Source organism: Leucoraja erinacea, chromosome 1 (genome assembly GCF_028641065.1).
Source record: "Leucoraja erinacea ecotype New England chromosome 1, Leri_hhj_1, whole genome shotgun sequence".
Lineage (NCBI taxonomy): Eukaryota > Metazoa > Chordata > Chondrichthyes > Rajiformes > Rajidae > Leucoraja > Leucoraja erinaceus.
The window spans coordinates 89,819,780-89,835,713 of NC_073377.1; the positions used below are offsets into that span (position 1 = coordinate 89,819,780).

Here is a 15,934-nt window from a genome sequence, read left to right on the forward strand (position 1 = left end):
CTACTCCTTTGATTTGGAGGAAATGATACAAGATACAAATAATTTATTAGCCAAGTATGTAAGAACATACAAGGAATTTGATTTGCCGTACAGTCATACCAAAAAAATCAGCACGACACACAACTACATAAAAATCAACATCAATATCCACCACAGTGCACTGTGATGGTAGGCAATAACGTATTATCTTCTTTCCTCCTGATCTCCCGCAGTTGGGGCAACCGAAGCTCCTGCGGTTGGAGCTCCCGAAGCTGATCCCTGACAAAGGGACTGCAAGCTCCACAATGTTAAGTCTGCAGGCCCCCACAGTTTGGAGCTCCAGAAGTCGATCCCCAGCAAGAGGCCGTCAGCTCCACGGTTAGGCCGCAGTGCAGAGGAATGAGTTGCATCCCTGACGAGGAAAGAGATTTTTTTTAAGTTTCCCCCACCCTGCTTCGCGTCCCCCACATATTACAAAACTAAAGATACACTGAAACATACATTAAACAACAAACTAAAAACAACAAAAAAAAAAGGACAAGACAGACTCAGCAAGGCTGCCATCGTACGGCGCCATCCGAGATGCCCTCGTTCTTTAGGGACAAGTCAATGAAGTTGTTAAAGGTGAGGACCAGCTATTCCAGCAATCCCTGTTCCAGGCCGAGTAAAGTGTTAGGAGAAGGAAATTGACTGGTTCTGCAGTCGAGGAAGAAACTTGGGGCTTTAAACCTTCCTGGTGGGGGTGGTGATAAGGAGTGATTGAATGTCCATAGTAAAGATGAGGGAGTGGGGCTGGAAAGTGGAAGTCATTAAAGAGACGGAGGGTGTGTGAGGTATCTTGGACATAGGTCGGGAGAGATTGGACCAAGGAGGATAGGATGGAGTCGAGGTACATGGAAATAATTTCCATGGGACATGAGCAGGCAGAAACAATGGGTCTGCCAGGGCAGTTGTGTTTATAGATTTTGGGGAGAACGTAAAACCGGGCCGTGCGGAGCTCGGGAACGGTAAGGTCAGAGGCTCGGTTTCTGTTTTAACCCGTCTGGAGGTCCGGTTTTAACCTGTTTCTGATTAAGCACAGGATTGGAAAATCGAGACCAAACTGAGCAAAGGTTAACCTTTAAAATATAGAAACAAGGAATTACCAAGAAAAGAGACAAAATGCTGGAGTAACACAGCAGGTCAGGCAACATCCCTGGAGAACATGGATAGGTGACATTTTGGGTCGGGACCATTCTTCAGAGCATTTGTTTAGAAATTATATGGGTCTGATGCAGCCAGCAGTGCAGAAACGAGTCCTTTGGCCCACCAAGCCTGCACTGACCATTGGGTGCACATTTACACCACTGATCCAATTTTTATAATCTCCCTACATTCCCATGTGTAGATGGTTTATGCATGCAACCAATCATATAGCTACCTCAGCGCCTACTGATCTACTTAACCTCAGGAACATTGCCAGAGACGCAACCCTGGGATCGCCAGCCCAGCGGTTAATGGCCAGAACGACGCGACCACCAATTCCGATTGCTCAACACATGCTGCTACCTCATGTGCGGGAGCCTGCCTCCATCCAGTCGCGCATTCAGGTGAAGCACGATATCCAGAAACTGTCCCACGACAGGTCATACAAACCGCTCGTGCCCCTGCTGCCAGGACACGTCGTTCGCCTACAAACTGCGTGGATATTCCCGTCTGGCCACCGTTGTTGGCACAGCCGACGCGGCCTCGATCTTACCTTGTGGACCATGAGGGGACTGTTTACCGCAGGAGCCGTCAGCATCTGCTTGCTGTACAGGAGCCCCATCCGCCGCCAGCTGGACCCTACGCTCCACCACTCCAGTTACCGCCGTCCGCTGCTGATCCCGTGACCGGCTCCAGCATGCCCGATACCCCTCGCATGTTCTGTTGTCCTCTGCGTGGCACGGCTATATCTGACTGCAGATTCGCCCCTCCTGCATGCTTGACCCCCCTGCCACCTTCTGTCCCCCCCCATTGGCTTTCTCGCCTTCGGGTTTGCCGCCGTCCTCGGGTCTTTCTGATGAAGGGGGGGAAGGTTTGGTCCGTACGCGTTCGGGCCGCGTCAGTAGGCCGCCTGTTAGGTACGGCGATTTTGTCTAATTTCGTTTAACTTTGCTGGCATGGATACATACCATGTTTAATCTTCTAAGGGGAAGGATGTAGATGGTTTATGCATGCAACCAATCATATAGCTACCTCAGCACCACTAATCCCGCCTTGGGTATCATTTATAATAACACCCACTTCTCGCTCTGCGCAGTTCAGTAGCAGACTGGAGTCAGTCACTACTTATGTGTTGTTTAAGTCTGAGTATGTATTAAAGACTATTTCAAAGTCACACGTGTGTAATGTCTCATTTACACCATCAACTCCTTCATAATGGATATTTTGCAACTGTCTTCACAGATAGGGATGATGCAATTGCTATAGTTAAGTATGGCAAGAGTGAAATACAATATAAGATAAACACAATAAAAGAGCAAGTATTAAAGGCTTAAAGTTTACACCCCAGCGGTATGAACATTGACCTCCAATTTCATGTAGTCCTTGCCTTCTCCCTCCTTCCCCTCCCCTTCCCAGCTCTCCCCCAAGCCTACTATCTCCGCCTCTTCCTTTCTTTCCCCGCCCCCCCCGACATCAGTCTGAAGAAGGGTCTCGACCCGAAAAGTTGCCTATTCCTTCTCTCCATAGATGCTGCTTCACCCGCTGAGTTTCTCCAGCATTTTTGTCTACCTTGGTGTTAAAGGCTTGTACTCTTTTGAAATGGGTAAATTGTCAAGTTTGGTTGGAATAAATCTTGGGCTGTCAAAAGAAGGAAATTGCAGATTGTTCCACTATCCCCTCTGCACCGTTCATGAAGTCAGGAAGCTGGAGGGTTGCTTACATTGTTGCCTTGTTTGGTAGGAAGAAAATAAAATAATTAATTACGGGCCACACACTATCGACAATTATTGGAATCTCATGTTTAACAAAAAAACAAGCTTTAATTTAGCAAAGCATACATCAACATCGATTATCATGGGCTGCCAACATGGGGTTGTGAAGGGAATTTGTCCTTTAAGGCTGTAATGTAGGTTGATGAGGATTGTGTAAGATGGTGAGTTGAGTTGGTAAGATGTCTGTATGTAGCAATGCTAATAACTATTCGGTTCCACTTAAAATGTGCATTTTGTGTACACTTTAGTCACAGTGCACTGAAAGTTTAGAATGTCGTGGAAATTAAATGAATTACCTGGCCTTGGATGTGAAGCTCGTAGCTGATTGTTGAAGCTGCATTTGTGCAGGGAAATGTAAAATATTCCTTTGTAGTCCCGTCTTGTGCTTTGTTGGTGGTGGCTTTTCATGAACAGGAGGATGGCCATTAATCACAATATATCCAGCTCCAGATGTGCTGTGGTAACACTATTTATACGTGCAGTTTCAACTGTCAGTTATGCGGTCACTTGTGACACCCCAGGTAGTTGTTGATTTGGCCTTGATGATATACTTGAATGCCACGCGCAGGAGGTTCAACCCTTCAATTTTGGACATGGTCATTACTTGGCACATGTGTAAATTGCATATTTTGTAAGGCCATGCCTCAATTTTCCCTCCGTCTTCCTGTATGCAGTCAGACTGTTTAATTTGCTGATGAGATTTGAATGGAATTAAAGATTCTGCTTTCAATAGTAGGCATGCATTGATCCGAAATTATGATAAAAGAAAAGCTTTCAGGAAGAAGGTTGAGTCTATAAATTTGAAACTGCTTGTGTATTTATTAAGACATTAGCTATTTATAATATGTTTAAGAAAGAACTGCATATGCTGGAAAAATCGAAGCTAGACAAAAATGCTGGAGAAACTCAGCGTGTGAGGCAGCATCAATGGAGCGAAGGAATGGGTGACATTTATTCCTTTGCTCCATAGATGCTGCTTCATCCGCTGAGTTTCTCCAGCATTTTTGTCTACTAGCTATTTATAATACTTCAGTTTATTCCATCTGTGAGTAAGTAATTTGTATAAATTAAAGTTGTAACATATTCAATACTGGAGTACGGAGGACATTCTTTCTAGAGAAGTAACTGCAGCTTTTCAATGAACAGTATACAAGAAATTAATTTATACTCGAACATATTTTGATTATCGCCTGATTTCACTTCATTGTTTTATTTGTCACCAATAGGAGAAACGTCACCAGTTTATGGGTGCAACAACAGCTTCACAGAAGGCCTTCAAATGATTTCAGCCTCGTCATAGTCAATATGCACCTTATTAACCACGTGTTAAGATATATTGGGAATAAACAATTGAAGTTACAGTGTACTTACAAAAAAAATGCCTTGGTCTATGGTCAAATTGTATCAACGTAACTACAAGTCTTGCTCAGTGATTGATTGAAAGATAATCAGGTACTATTTTTCCATGTCACAGAGTTTTGTATAATTTTCAATTTACGATTCCACAACAACTGGTATTTCAGTCAAATCTTTTCCTTTTTGGCTTGTAACTTGTTACTTTAGCACTTTTACTAACATTTTTGTTACATTTGTTCATGTATAATTTAAATTCTGAGCAGTTTAAAACAGATTTTGGATAACTCAAGCTGAGTGAAATTGCGTTTTGTAATTTTGAAGGTAGATTGTTTTCTATACGTAAACTGGATTGGGTAAAATATTTTACGTGAAACAAGTTTAGAAGTGTTAATGCAATAATACACTAAAATTGGATTTGTGCTGTTGTGTTGTATGGACGGCTGTTCAAACTAATGAAGAGATTTATTTTATGTGAAAGTAGTTTATGAATCCTTTTGTTAAATACATTGAAAACCACACTTCAAAAGCCTGTAGTAAACTATTATAGGAGAAATTAAGAAAACTTCTGATTGGGACTTCAACTGTTTTCTTTGAAAATATTAATATAGGTGCACAACCTTTTATCCGAAAGCCTTGGGACCAGACACTTTTCGTAATTCGGAATTTGTCGGCCTTCGGAATGGAAATTTTTTAGCGTAGATTTTAATGGCTGGCTCAGTGGTAGAGTGCTCGGCTCATATCCGCAAGGTCGCGAGTTTGCGCCTTGATCCCGGCAGTTCCTCGGTCGCGAGTGAGTCTTCAATGTAGTTTTTTCTTGCAGAATAAATGTCTGTATGAAATGCAGTGTGTTGAATGAATTCCTGAATTTGTAAATGTGACCGCAGCATTGAATCGCGTCTCGCACTCATGTCACCCTAGCGGCCTAAGGCGACATTTTCACACTCTTATATCCGTGTGCAGCAGAGGCGACGTGCGTTTGGCGCCAAACGTGAGCTTTGGCGTGCCATGTTTAGCGCCAAACGTGAGCTTTGGTGTGCAGACGACATCCTGGAAAAAATGTCCGGTTTCTTCCAGGTAGGCGATATACCCTTCCGGGCAATATACCCTCCACTTCTCTTTTATGAAGGGGATTTAGTTCCCCTTTCTTCCAGGACCGACCAGAGGTTCCGCTGTCACCTCTGCGGGCCACCCTTGGTGAACGTCCTGTCTCCCTGCCCCTTGGATAACAGGGGGCGATCAAACAGCACAATACCTCCCTCCCCCTCCAACTCCAGAGGAATCCGCTCCCCGATGGGCCGCTACGGCGACAAGTGGCAGTTCGCCCACAGCCCGAGCTGCGCGACCCCAAGAACAAGACGTACCTTGCACACCATCAGCTTCTGCCCCTACGGGGAGCATGTTCCTCTGAAGTTGGAGCGAGGCTGGGCTCGAGTTGCTGATCTGGGATCTCCATGCTTGCAGTGGACCTGGGGGTCGGTGTCCCGTTGGTCCTGACGTCTCCGGTGACTGGCACTGTATGCTGGCATCGCCGACGTGAAGACAGTGCAAAGCCCCCACGCCGGTGCAATGGGCGGGGAGCTGGAGAGGGGAGGGAAGGGGTCACACACATGGCCGGGAAGCAGAGGGGTGTAGGTGGGGTGAAACTGCAGGGAGCGACAATCTGCTGCTCCCTGCCCGCTGAGTTAAAAAGTTCCCACGCAAGACTCACGATACACTGTGTATCGTGAGTCTACCGTGGGAACTTTTTAACTCAGCGGGCAGGCAGCAGCATATTGTCAATTATTAACCCTCCCGCGCAATATACCCTCACCTTCTCTTTTATGAATGGGGATTTAGTTCCCCTTTCTTCGAGGACCGACCGGAGGTTCCGCTGTCACCTCTGCGGGCCGCCCTCGGTGAACGTTTTCAAGGACCTTTGTTCAAGGACCGAAAAAATGTCCGCTATTCGGAGGTTTTCGTTATTTGGATCTTCGGATAAAAGGTTGTGCACCTGTACCACTGTAGAGTATTTCGGTGAAATTGGTTAGAACATTAAGTTAACATGAGGCTGCCTGAACCTACCAAACATGGGCAACAATTTAAAGGATACAGTATTCAAAGTATTTAAATGAGTTTATCTCTGTTATTGTGTAGTTCAGTTGCTTCATTGTTGGGTAGAATGTGCAAATACTGTACACTTTAATTATAACTTTTTTTAGAATTTGTAAATAATGTCCAAAGTTGTAGATTTATGGGATTTCCTCTATTTTGAATATTCAATAAAATATCTTGGATATTGGTGTTTTTTTCTATGCTCCGAACAAAAGATGCAGACATGACATGAAAATGCCTTTTGTCGACTATGCATACACTCAACATTACACCACAATAACTCACAATTGGATCTCAAGTAACAAACTGAAAAAATTATATTTTAGCATTGTAAATTTGCTGTTATTATTTCTCTACCTGCCAATCCACCTTGACGCCTAAATGAGTTCAGCTGTACATGATCTTGGGCTTCCATCTTTCTGCTTTCTGTTCTTTGATTTACACACTGGAAGTTATATAATAAGAGCCATTGCTGTTCTTCAATCAAGTTTCCATCTGGTGAGGAAGTCTTTGGGGAGGTTAGAACAATGTGTCTTTGGGTGTAAACATGTGCTGTGCAACTTTGGGTAGCCTTCACTGGTATTTCCTTTCACCCTGTTGCTCAAGGTTTTGCAAGAGTTTATGACCTTTGCTTTTCTATCATTTGAGTGTGGTTGTGGTAATTTATCATGCATGTGTTAATAACCTAGTTTGTTGAGTGGGCACAATTGTTTGTCTTTACCCTTCAGGCCTGAACTTCAATTTGTTTTGGCTACTCCCTGAATTATACCTTTGAGATATTTTGGTTAACACCTGACCTCGCTTTGCTGCAAGTCAAGTTTATTTGTCACATACACATACGAGATGTGCAGTGAAATGAAAGTGGCAATGCTCGCGGACTTTTGTGCAAAAGACAAACTACCAAACAAACTATAAACACAATCATAACACACATATTCTTTTACATAATTATTATCTAAATGGTGGCCGATTGGGAAAGGGGGAGATGCAGCGAGACCTGGGTGTCATGGTACACCAGTCATTGAAGGTAGGCATGCAGGTGCAGCAGGCAGTAAAGAAAGCGAATGGTATGTTAGCTTTCATTGCAAAAGGATTTGAGTATAGGAGCAGAGAGGTTCTACTGCAGTTGTACAGGGTCTTGGTGAGACCACACCTGGAGTATTGCGTACAGTTTTGGTCTCCAAATCTGAGGAAGGACATTATTGCCATAGAGGGAGTGCAGAGACGGTTCACCAGACTGATTCCTGGGATGTCAGGACTGTCTTATGAAGAAAGACTGGATAGACTTGATTTATACTCTCTAGAATTTAGAAGATTGAGAGGGGATCTTATAGAAACTTACAAAATTCTTAAGGGGTTGGACAGGCTAGATGCAGGAAGATTGTTCCCGATGTTAGGGAAGTCCAGGACAAGGGGTCACAGCTTAAGGATAAAGGGAAAATCCTTTAAAACCGAGATGAGAAGAACTTTTTTCACGCAGAGAGTGGTGAATCTCTGGAACTCTCTGCCACAGAGGGTAGTTGAGGCCACTTCGTTGGCTATATTTAAGAGGGAGTTAGATGTGGCCCTTGTGGCTAAGGGGATCAGGGGGTATGGAGAGAAGGCAGGTACGGGATACTGAGTTGGATGATCAGCCATGATCATATTGAATGGCGGTGCAGGCTCGAAGGGCCGAATGGCCTACTCCTGCACCTAATTTCTATGTTTCTATAATAAATAATGGAAGGAAAAACGTTCAGTAGAGTTAGTCCCTGGTGAGATGGGCGTTTACAGTCCTAATGGCCTATGGGAAGAAACTCCTTCTCAACCTCTCCGTTCTCACCGTATGGCAACGGAGGCGTTTGCCTGACCGTAGCAGCTGGAACAGTCCGTGGAAGGGGTCTCTCATGATATTGTTGGCTCTGGAGTTGCACCTCCTGATGTATAGTTCCTGCAAGGGGGCAAGTGAAGTTCCCATAGTGCGTTCGGCCAAACGCGCTACTCTCTGCAGAGCCTTCTTGTCCTTGGCAGAGCAATTCCCAAACCAGATGGTAATGTTCCCGGACAAGATGCTTTCCACCATCGCTGCGTAGAAGCACTGGAGGATCCTCGGAGACTTCACCATTGAAGATAGCAAAGACACCAAGCTTTCAGGATGCTTCTGAATTGTCCTGGCATTAAGACAAATTCAATGTCTGTTAATATTGATAATCTAAAATAAAATAATTAAATCTGAATCACTAAAGCATTTAAATATTTTAAAATAATGAATGTTGGGGCGAGATATTTTTATGTATTGTTATTTGTGCTGTTCTTTCTTGCGGTGATAATGCCTTCAATAACTAAATTGGTGAAGTATACATAGTCGTGTTTATGCGGATGGACTTTATGTGGAGTACAATTTTAGTTTTAAGATTTGGCAGATAGAACCTGTCAACAATTTGCAACTTGCACTCTTAACCCCATTCTCCTGCCTTCTGCCTGTAACCTTAACCCTAATGAATCAAGAATCTACCAATCTCCATTGTAAATCTCTGCTTATTGGAGATAGGGATGGAAGTAGGTCTTCTGATCCTTTGCGTCTGTTCTGCCCTACGTTGAGAACACTGCTGATCTCCCTCATGTCATCTTCAAGAATTATCTTCACATTCCTTGGTGTCCACAAATCTTTTGATCTGTGTTTTCAATGAGCTGAGCTTCCATAGCTCATATCAAATCTCAACAGTTTACCATCTGGATGAAGAAGATTCTCATGATCACAGCCCCAAATGGTCTATCCCTTGTTTTGAAACTATCTTCGATCATATACCACTCTGTCCAGGGAAGGACTTTAGCCTGTTCCTGAGATGTCAATGTCTTGCGATTTTAAAAAAAAAACCTCAATAATACCATTGCAATTTACTCCTTTCATGATGATCCTGCCATCCCTGGAATCGGGTTAATGAATCTTAACTACATTCCTTCTATGGCAAGTACATCCTTCTGTAGTTGAGAATAAAACTACCACAGGCTGTTCCACACAGGCCTTTTGCAAATGCAATAAGAATCATTGCTGTATTCCTATTAATCATTTTCAAATGTTCTATAGACTCTGGATCAGTTCTTGTGAACTGAAGGGTAGCTAATGTAACTCCACTTTTTAAGAAAGGAGGGAGAGAGAAGAACGGGGAATTATAGACCAGTTAGCCTTACATGGGGAAGATGCTCGAGTCGTTTATTAAAGATGTAATAGCAGCCCATTTGGAAAGCAGTGACAGGATCGATCAAAGTCAGAATGGATTTATGAAGGGGAATCATACTTGACTAATTTTCTGGATTTTTTTGAGGATGTAACAAGTAGAATGGATAAGGGAGAGCCAGTGGATGTGAACTTTCAAGAAGCCTTTGACAAGATCTCACACGAGATTTGTGTACAAAATTGGAACACATGGTATAAGGGGGTGGGGTATTGACATGGATAGAGAATTGGTTGGCAGAGAGGAAGCAAAGTAGGAATTAACTGGTTCTTTTCAGAGCGGCAGGCAGTGACTAGTGGGGTGCCGCAAGGCTCAGTGCTGGGACCCCAGCTCTTTACAATATATATCAACGATTTAGACGAGGGAATTAAATGTAACATCTCCAAATTTGCGGATGACACAAAACTGGGTGGCAATGTGAACTGCGAGGATGATGCTATGGATAGGTTGGGTGAGCGGGAAGATGCATGGTATAAATGTGAGGTTATCCACTTTGGTGGAAAGAACAGGAAGGCAGATTATTATCTGAATGGTGTCAGATTAGTAAAAGGGGAGGTGCAACGAGACCTGGGTGTGCTTGTTCATCAGTCACTGAAAGTAAGCATGTAGGTACAGCAGGTGGTGAAGAAAGCTAATGGCATGTTCGCCTTCATTGCGAGAGGATTTGAGTTTAGGAGCAAGAAGGTCCTACTGCAGTTGTAGAGGGCCCTGGTGAGACCGCACCTGGAGTATTGTGTGCAATTTTGGTCTCCTAATTTGAAGACGGTCATTCTTGCTAGTGAGGGAGTGCAGTGACGATTCACTAAGTTCATTCCTGGGATGGCGGGACTGATATATGATGAAGGAATGGGTCGACTGTATTCACTGGAATTTAGGATGAGAGGGAATCTTATAGAAGCAAATAAAATCCTTAAAGGATTGGACAAGCTAGATACGGAAAAAATGTTCCCGATGTTGGGGAGTCAAGAACCAGGGGTCACAGATTAAGAATAAGTGGTATGTTTAAGAAAGAAGTGCAGATGCTGGATAAAATCGAAGGTAGACAAAAATGCTGGAGAAACTCAGCGGGTGAGGCCGCATCTAAGGAGCGAAGGAATAGGTGACGTTTCGGGTCGAGACCCTTGCCATTTAGGACTGAGATGAGGAAAACCCTTTTCACCCGGAGAATTGTGAATCTGGAATTCTTGGCCGATTCACTGTTTTCAAGAGTTAGATTTAGCTCTTGGGGCTAAAGGAATCGAGGGAAATTGGGGGAAAGCAGGAATGGGGTACTGATTTAGGTGATTAGCCATGATCATATTGAATGGCGGTGCTGGCTCGAAGGGCCGAATGGCCTAATCCTATTTTCCCTGTCTTTTTATGGTTCTAATGGATAACGTGCCATTTAGTCTTCTAATCCCTCACTGCAACTTCATGTTGTCTTCAACTTGTGTACAAGCACTTCGAGGTCCTTTTGAACATCAACATTTAATGAATTTTGCCATTCAACTTTGCTTTCCCTGTTGTATACACCTGAGTGCAAACCTTAATATTTTTCCATATCTGCTAAATTCTCACAGTTGTTTAGCTTATTTGTATCCCTTGCAGACTCTATACTCCCTAATGTCACCTAGTTCAGTATTATTGCATGTAGTTCCTGCAGCAAAATCGTTGACTATGTTGTGTAAAGCTTGGTCCTAATCACCAGTTCCTGCAGTGACCCATTAGTTGCATTCTTCCAAGCAGAGAATGATCAGTTCAGTTCCACTCTTTGTCTGATTAAACAATTCTGAATCCATGTCAGCATTAGTATTGTGTTATTGTTGTCACCGGTACGGAGATACAAAGAAAAACATGGTTTGCCTGCTATCCAGTCAAAATCATACTGTACTTGAGTACAATTAAACCATACACAAGTACAACAGGTGGTGCAAGGAGAAAAATACCAGAGTGCAGAATATAGCATTACACCATTAGTGTTACAATTAGAGTAAGTAAAAAAATATATAACCAGTGCAAGGACTACAATGAGGCAGGTTGTGAGGCCAGGGCTACACCCTCTGCTCAGAAGAGATATTTTCTGTAGTCTAATAACTGTGGGGAAAAAGCTGAATCTGGTGGTGGCACTTGCTTTCCAGCTGTTCTATCGTCTATATAACAGAACAGGGAATGAATGGGGTCCTTGATTATGTGCCTGCTTTACCGAGGCAGTGTGAAGTATAAATAGATTTGATGGGGCTAAGGATGGTCTTAATGATGCACTGGGCTACACCCACAACTCTACAATTTTTCTTGCAGTGTTCTGCAGAGCAGTTGCCACACCAAGCTGTGATGCAGTCAGATAGGATGTTTTCTGCAATGCATCTGCAGATGTAAATAGCTCGTTCTAAGCTCCCCCCAGACTGGTTGCAGTCAATAAAATACTGAATCAATCACTTGAGCAACTATACTTTATTTTGGATAACACAATACAAGTTTCCCTATACGATACCTAACCACCGCGGGTTCGATCCTTGTATCTGCTTGCCCAAGCCCTTCTAGCCTCATGCAAGCAGAGACACTACAAAAGGTCACGCAGTCCCAAGAGCTTTTCCAGAAGATCGACATCGGACCTCGTGGGGGTAACCTTTTATAGGTCCCCGAACCTTGAGGGGCCGAACCACATGGCGGAGGTCTCTTCACTACCCAATCACACATATCGATTAACACAGTACATGACTGACTTCCCCAACCCAATAATACAGTACCTAATACATTTTATCTGGTAAGGCTTCGAGAAGGAAGCTAACATAGACGAATAATGCAACATGTGCCTTGGGATTCAAACAACCCAGACAAGGCTCAACATTTAACCCAAACAACAAAGTAAAGCTTCGAAACATTATTTACAGTATGTATATCTGGTTTGCATCGATCCAATTAGCTCTATGCATTTCACACTTCATTGTAAGACCTCTGCAGATGTCTAATTCTTTCTCTGCAGCACTTATCTGGGGCACAGACATACTGGTACCATTCAGCAGCTTGTCTCAGTTCTGCACAAAGATCCTACAGCAGAGCAAGATAGACCACTCCTGCTAAATGGGCTGACGTGTAGTACGCAACGGAGCGGAACGTGGGCCTTTTTTTCCATCCATTTCAGCAACCCGACCGTTTGTGTTAATAAATTATAATTCTGAAAATGAGAAGAAGATTTTTACAAAATAACTTTTATTTTCACGAGGATGTTTCCGTAACTGGCGTCCGTCTTCGCACTAGTATGTTTGCTTCGCTATGGGATCGTTGGTGCGGAGACGGAAGCCGGTTACAAAAATGACCCATGCGTCTGCCCATGACCGTGCTACGTCTTTTTCGTCGAGTGGGCTATCTTGCTTGCTATAGGATCTTTGGTTCTGCAAACGCACATTTAACTTGACCAAAATGGCCTAGCAGTACATCAGCCCTTACTCAATTTTAATACCATGGCTGCTCCAATTTAGCCAGGATTAACACAGAGATTGTTACAAGTCATGGAACAGTAAAGCACACGAACAAGTCCTTTGGCTTTGGAATGTTATGTTTAGTTATTCATTTCATTTAGAATTGATATTTACATATTTCTGGCAATTAGACAAGTCAAGGCATATGGCTGCAGGGCAAAAAAGTGGTGTAGCAGTTAGAAAATCTGGCAGAATTAAGGGGTCAAAAGGCTTCCAATTCCAATCACCTATAGTCCAGGGAATCTCGACATGATGAAGTTTTGCTGCTGACCTTCATGTAGAGTTCAATAATGTAGTGAACTAACAGTATTTTAATTAATATGTTTAGGATTGCACCATTGATCAGCAAGATTGTTCAAATTTATCTCGTACAATAAAAATTCAAATTATCTTGCACACTATTTTCTGATTATATTAGGGTACAGTAGTTAGCTTCATAAATCGTCATATAAAACTGTCTATTAATGTTTTATACTGATAGAAAACAAATGTAAAAACTTTTGGAAAAGGCCTGCAAATGGTTAAAATAGCAAGAAGCAGTTATGCCACAAGTTCAATTCACCCAGGACAATTTCCTGCATGGATCAGTTTATGTAAGAGGTTTTCTAATGTAACTGAGACCTTTGGAGAAATACTACTAATAGTCCTGAAGAATTACAGTTAAAAATCCCCATATTTCAGGTAATTTAGGCTGGATGTAGCAGGCTAACCTAATGGAAACTCTAGCCCTAAATTTGTTGGGAAGCCTGTTGCCCTGTATTTTTGGCTCATGAACGATGAACATTCTGCCCAAACCCCACAGGAAATCAAAAATATTTCTGGAGCCCAAGAGCAATCTATTTGAAATTTTGTATTTGATGTTCCACACATTGGCAGCAGATGTCGCTGTAAATTCTTGCACTAAGATTACCCTCGGCAATTACAGGTCATCACATGCAAAGTCAAAATAATTTCAGTTCATTATTCATTTCTTCATGGGTATTTTGTTGAAGATAAAAATCACAACTATAATGTATCATAATTTCTTGCAATGCAAGGTAAAGTAATAAAAATGAGAGGAACAGAACAAAATCTAGTTATTTTTATTTTGGTGACATTCACTAACTTAGTTTTTTTTCATGCTTGCAATTTGAAAAGTTATATTATAAGACAAACTCGTATGAATACTGCAATTATTATTGTGTTTAATAACCAAACTAGACAATAATAGACAATAGGTGCAGGAGTAGGCCATTCGGCCCTTTGAGCCAGCACTGCCATTCACTGTGAAATTGGCTGATCATCCACAATCAGTACCCCGTTCCTGCCTTCTCCCCATATCCCTTGACTCCGTTATCTTTAAGAGCTCTATCTAACTCTCTTGAAAGCATCCAGAGAATTGGCCTCCACTGCCTTCTGAATCAGAGAATTTCATAGATTCACAACTCTGGGTGAAAACGTTTTTCTTCATCTCTGTTTTAAATGGCCTGCCCATTATTCTTAAACTCTGGCCCCTGGTTCTGGACTCCCCCAACATCGGGAACATGTTTCCTGCCTCTAGCGTGTTCAATCCCTTAATAATCTTATCTGTTTCAATAAGATCTCCTCTCATCCTTCTAAATTCCAATGTGTACAAGCCCAGTCGCTCCATTCTTTCAACATAAAACAGTCCCGCCATCCCGGGAATTAACCTTGTGAACCTACGCTGCATTCCCTCAACAGCACGAATGTCCTTCCTAAAATGTAGCACCATCAAGGAGTGTTTGATTTTTCATTCACTGGAACTGTCCAATGTTACTGCAGCAGAGAGTGGTTATAAATACAACTATTTAGATCTTTAGAGAGAACTTGACTAAGTGGGATCCATTGGGTCCCAGGTTCACACAGAGGGCTGGTCCCCCAACGCAATATTTCACCTCTCCATCAATTCCAATATTGGTGGCCAGTGGGGGTGGGGCGGGGGGGGGGGGAGGATGGGTTCTGGAGCGATAGCATGGGTGCTATGGGTCAAGTCAAGTCAAGCACAGTGAGTGCAGGGCCAACAATCCATTTCAAGTCAAGTCAAGCACAGGGCAGGCAGGGCCAGCCAACAATACAATCCATTTGCTTTCATTTCAGGTGAGCTCAAGCAAAGCAAAAGCAAAGCAAAAGCACAGGGCAGGCAGGGCCAGCCAACAATACAATCCATTTGCTTTCATTTCAGGTGAGATGAAGCAAAGGCAAAGCAAAAGCACAGGGCAGGTCAAACAACTCATTTCATTTCCATTTCCATTTCAAGCACAGGGCAAGCCAAACAACTCATTTCTTTAAGGGCTAACAAATCATTGCACATTAAGGGTTAACAAATCATAATTTATTGCTAGCACATTGCTGGTTAACAAATCATTTATTGCAAGCACATGAAGGGTTAACCAGATAAAGCACATAACCACATAAAGCACAGTTCAGTAGACACGGCAGAATCAGAGTGACTGACTCAAGTCCTGCCCCCCCCACCCCAGGAGCGTTATCTTTATCATTGTGATTGACAGGCGAGAGAACCAATCAGCTGATCTCAAAAGTTTTAAACTTTCATAACTTTTAAAATTTTCATCGATTGGAAAAATCCTCGGGGCTGCCTCCGTGGAGCAGGACTGAGTAAGATGGACGAAAATCATAGCGATATATGGTAGTGTTTTTTTCTAAAATCAATATATAGCACAGACAGGACGTGGTCAAGATGAGACTTTTAGTTATATAGATATGAGACCAGTCATCCAATCATAGACACATTTGTGTTATTTACGAGGAAGATGGGAAGTTAATTTGATTCTTGCAATGGTGACTATTTTAAAACTCTTTATTAAAAGCAATTAAGTTGCAGAACCAAAAGAACATGAAATGACAAAGAGTAGAGAGT

General features: G+C 42.8%; 1 protein-coding gene across 4 annotated transcripts in view; it reads left to right on the forward strand.

Annotated features, from left to right (window-relative positions):
* Nucleotides 1-6,567, forward strand: part of prom1a (prominin 1a) — a 142,443-nt gene extending 135,876 nt beyond the window's left edge. For all 4 annotated transcript variants that reach the window (XM_055638723.1, XM_055638740.1, XM_055638755.1 and 1 more), the window contains one exon: nucleotides 4,163-6,567. The gene's annotated coding sequence lies outside the window, so the exon portion shown is untranslated. The remainder of the gene's footprint in view (nucleotides 1-4,162) is intronic.
* The last annotated feature ends 9,367 nt before the right edge of the window (nucleotides 6,568-15,934 follow it).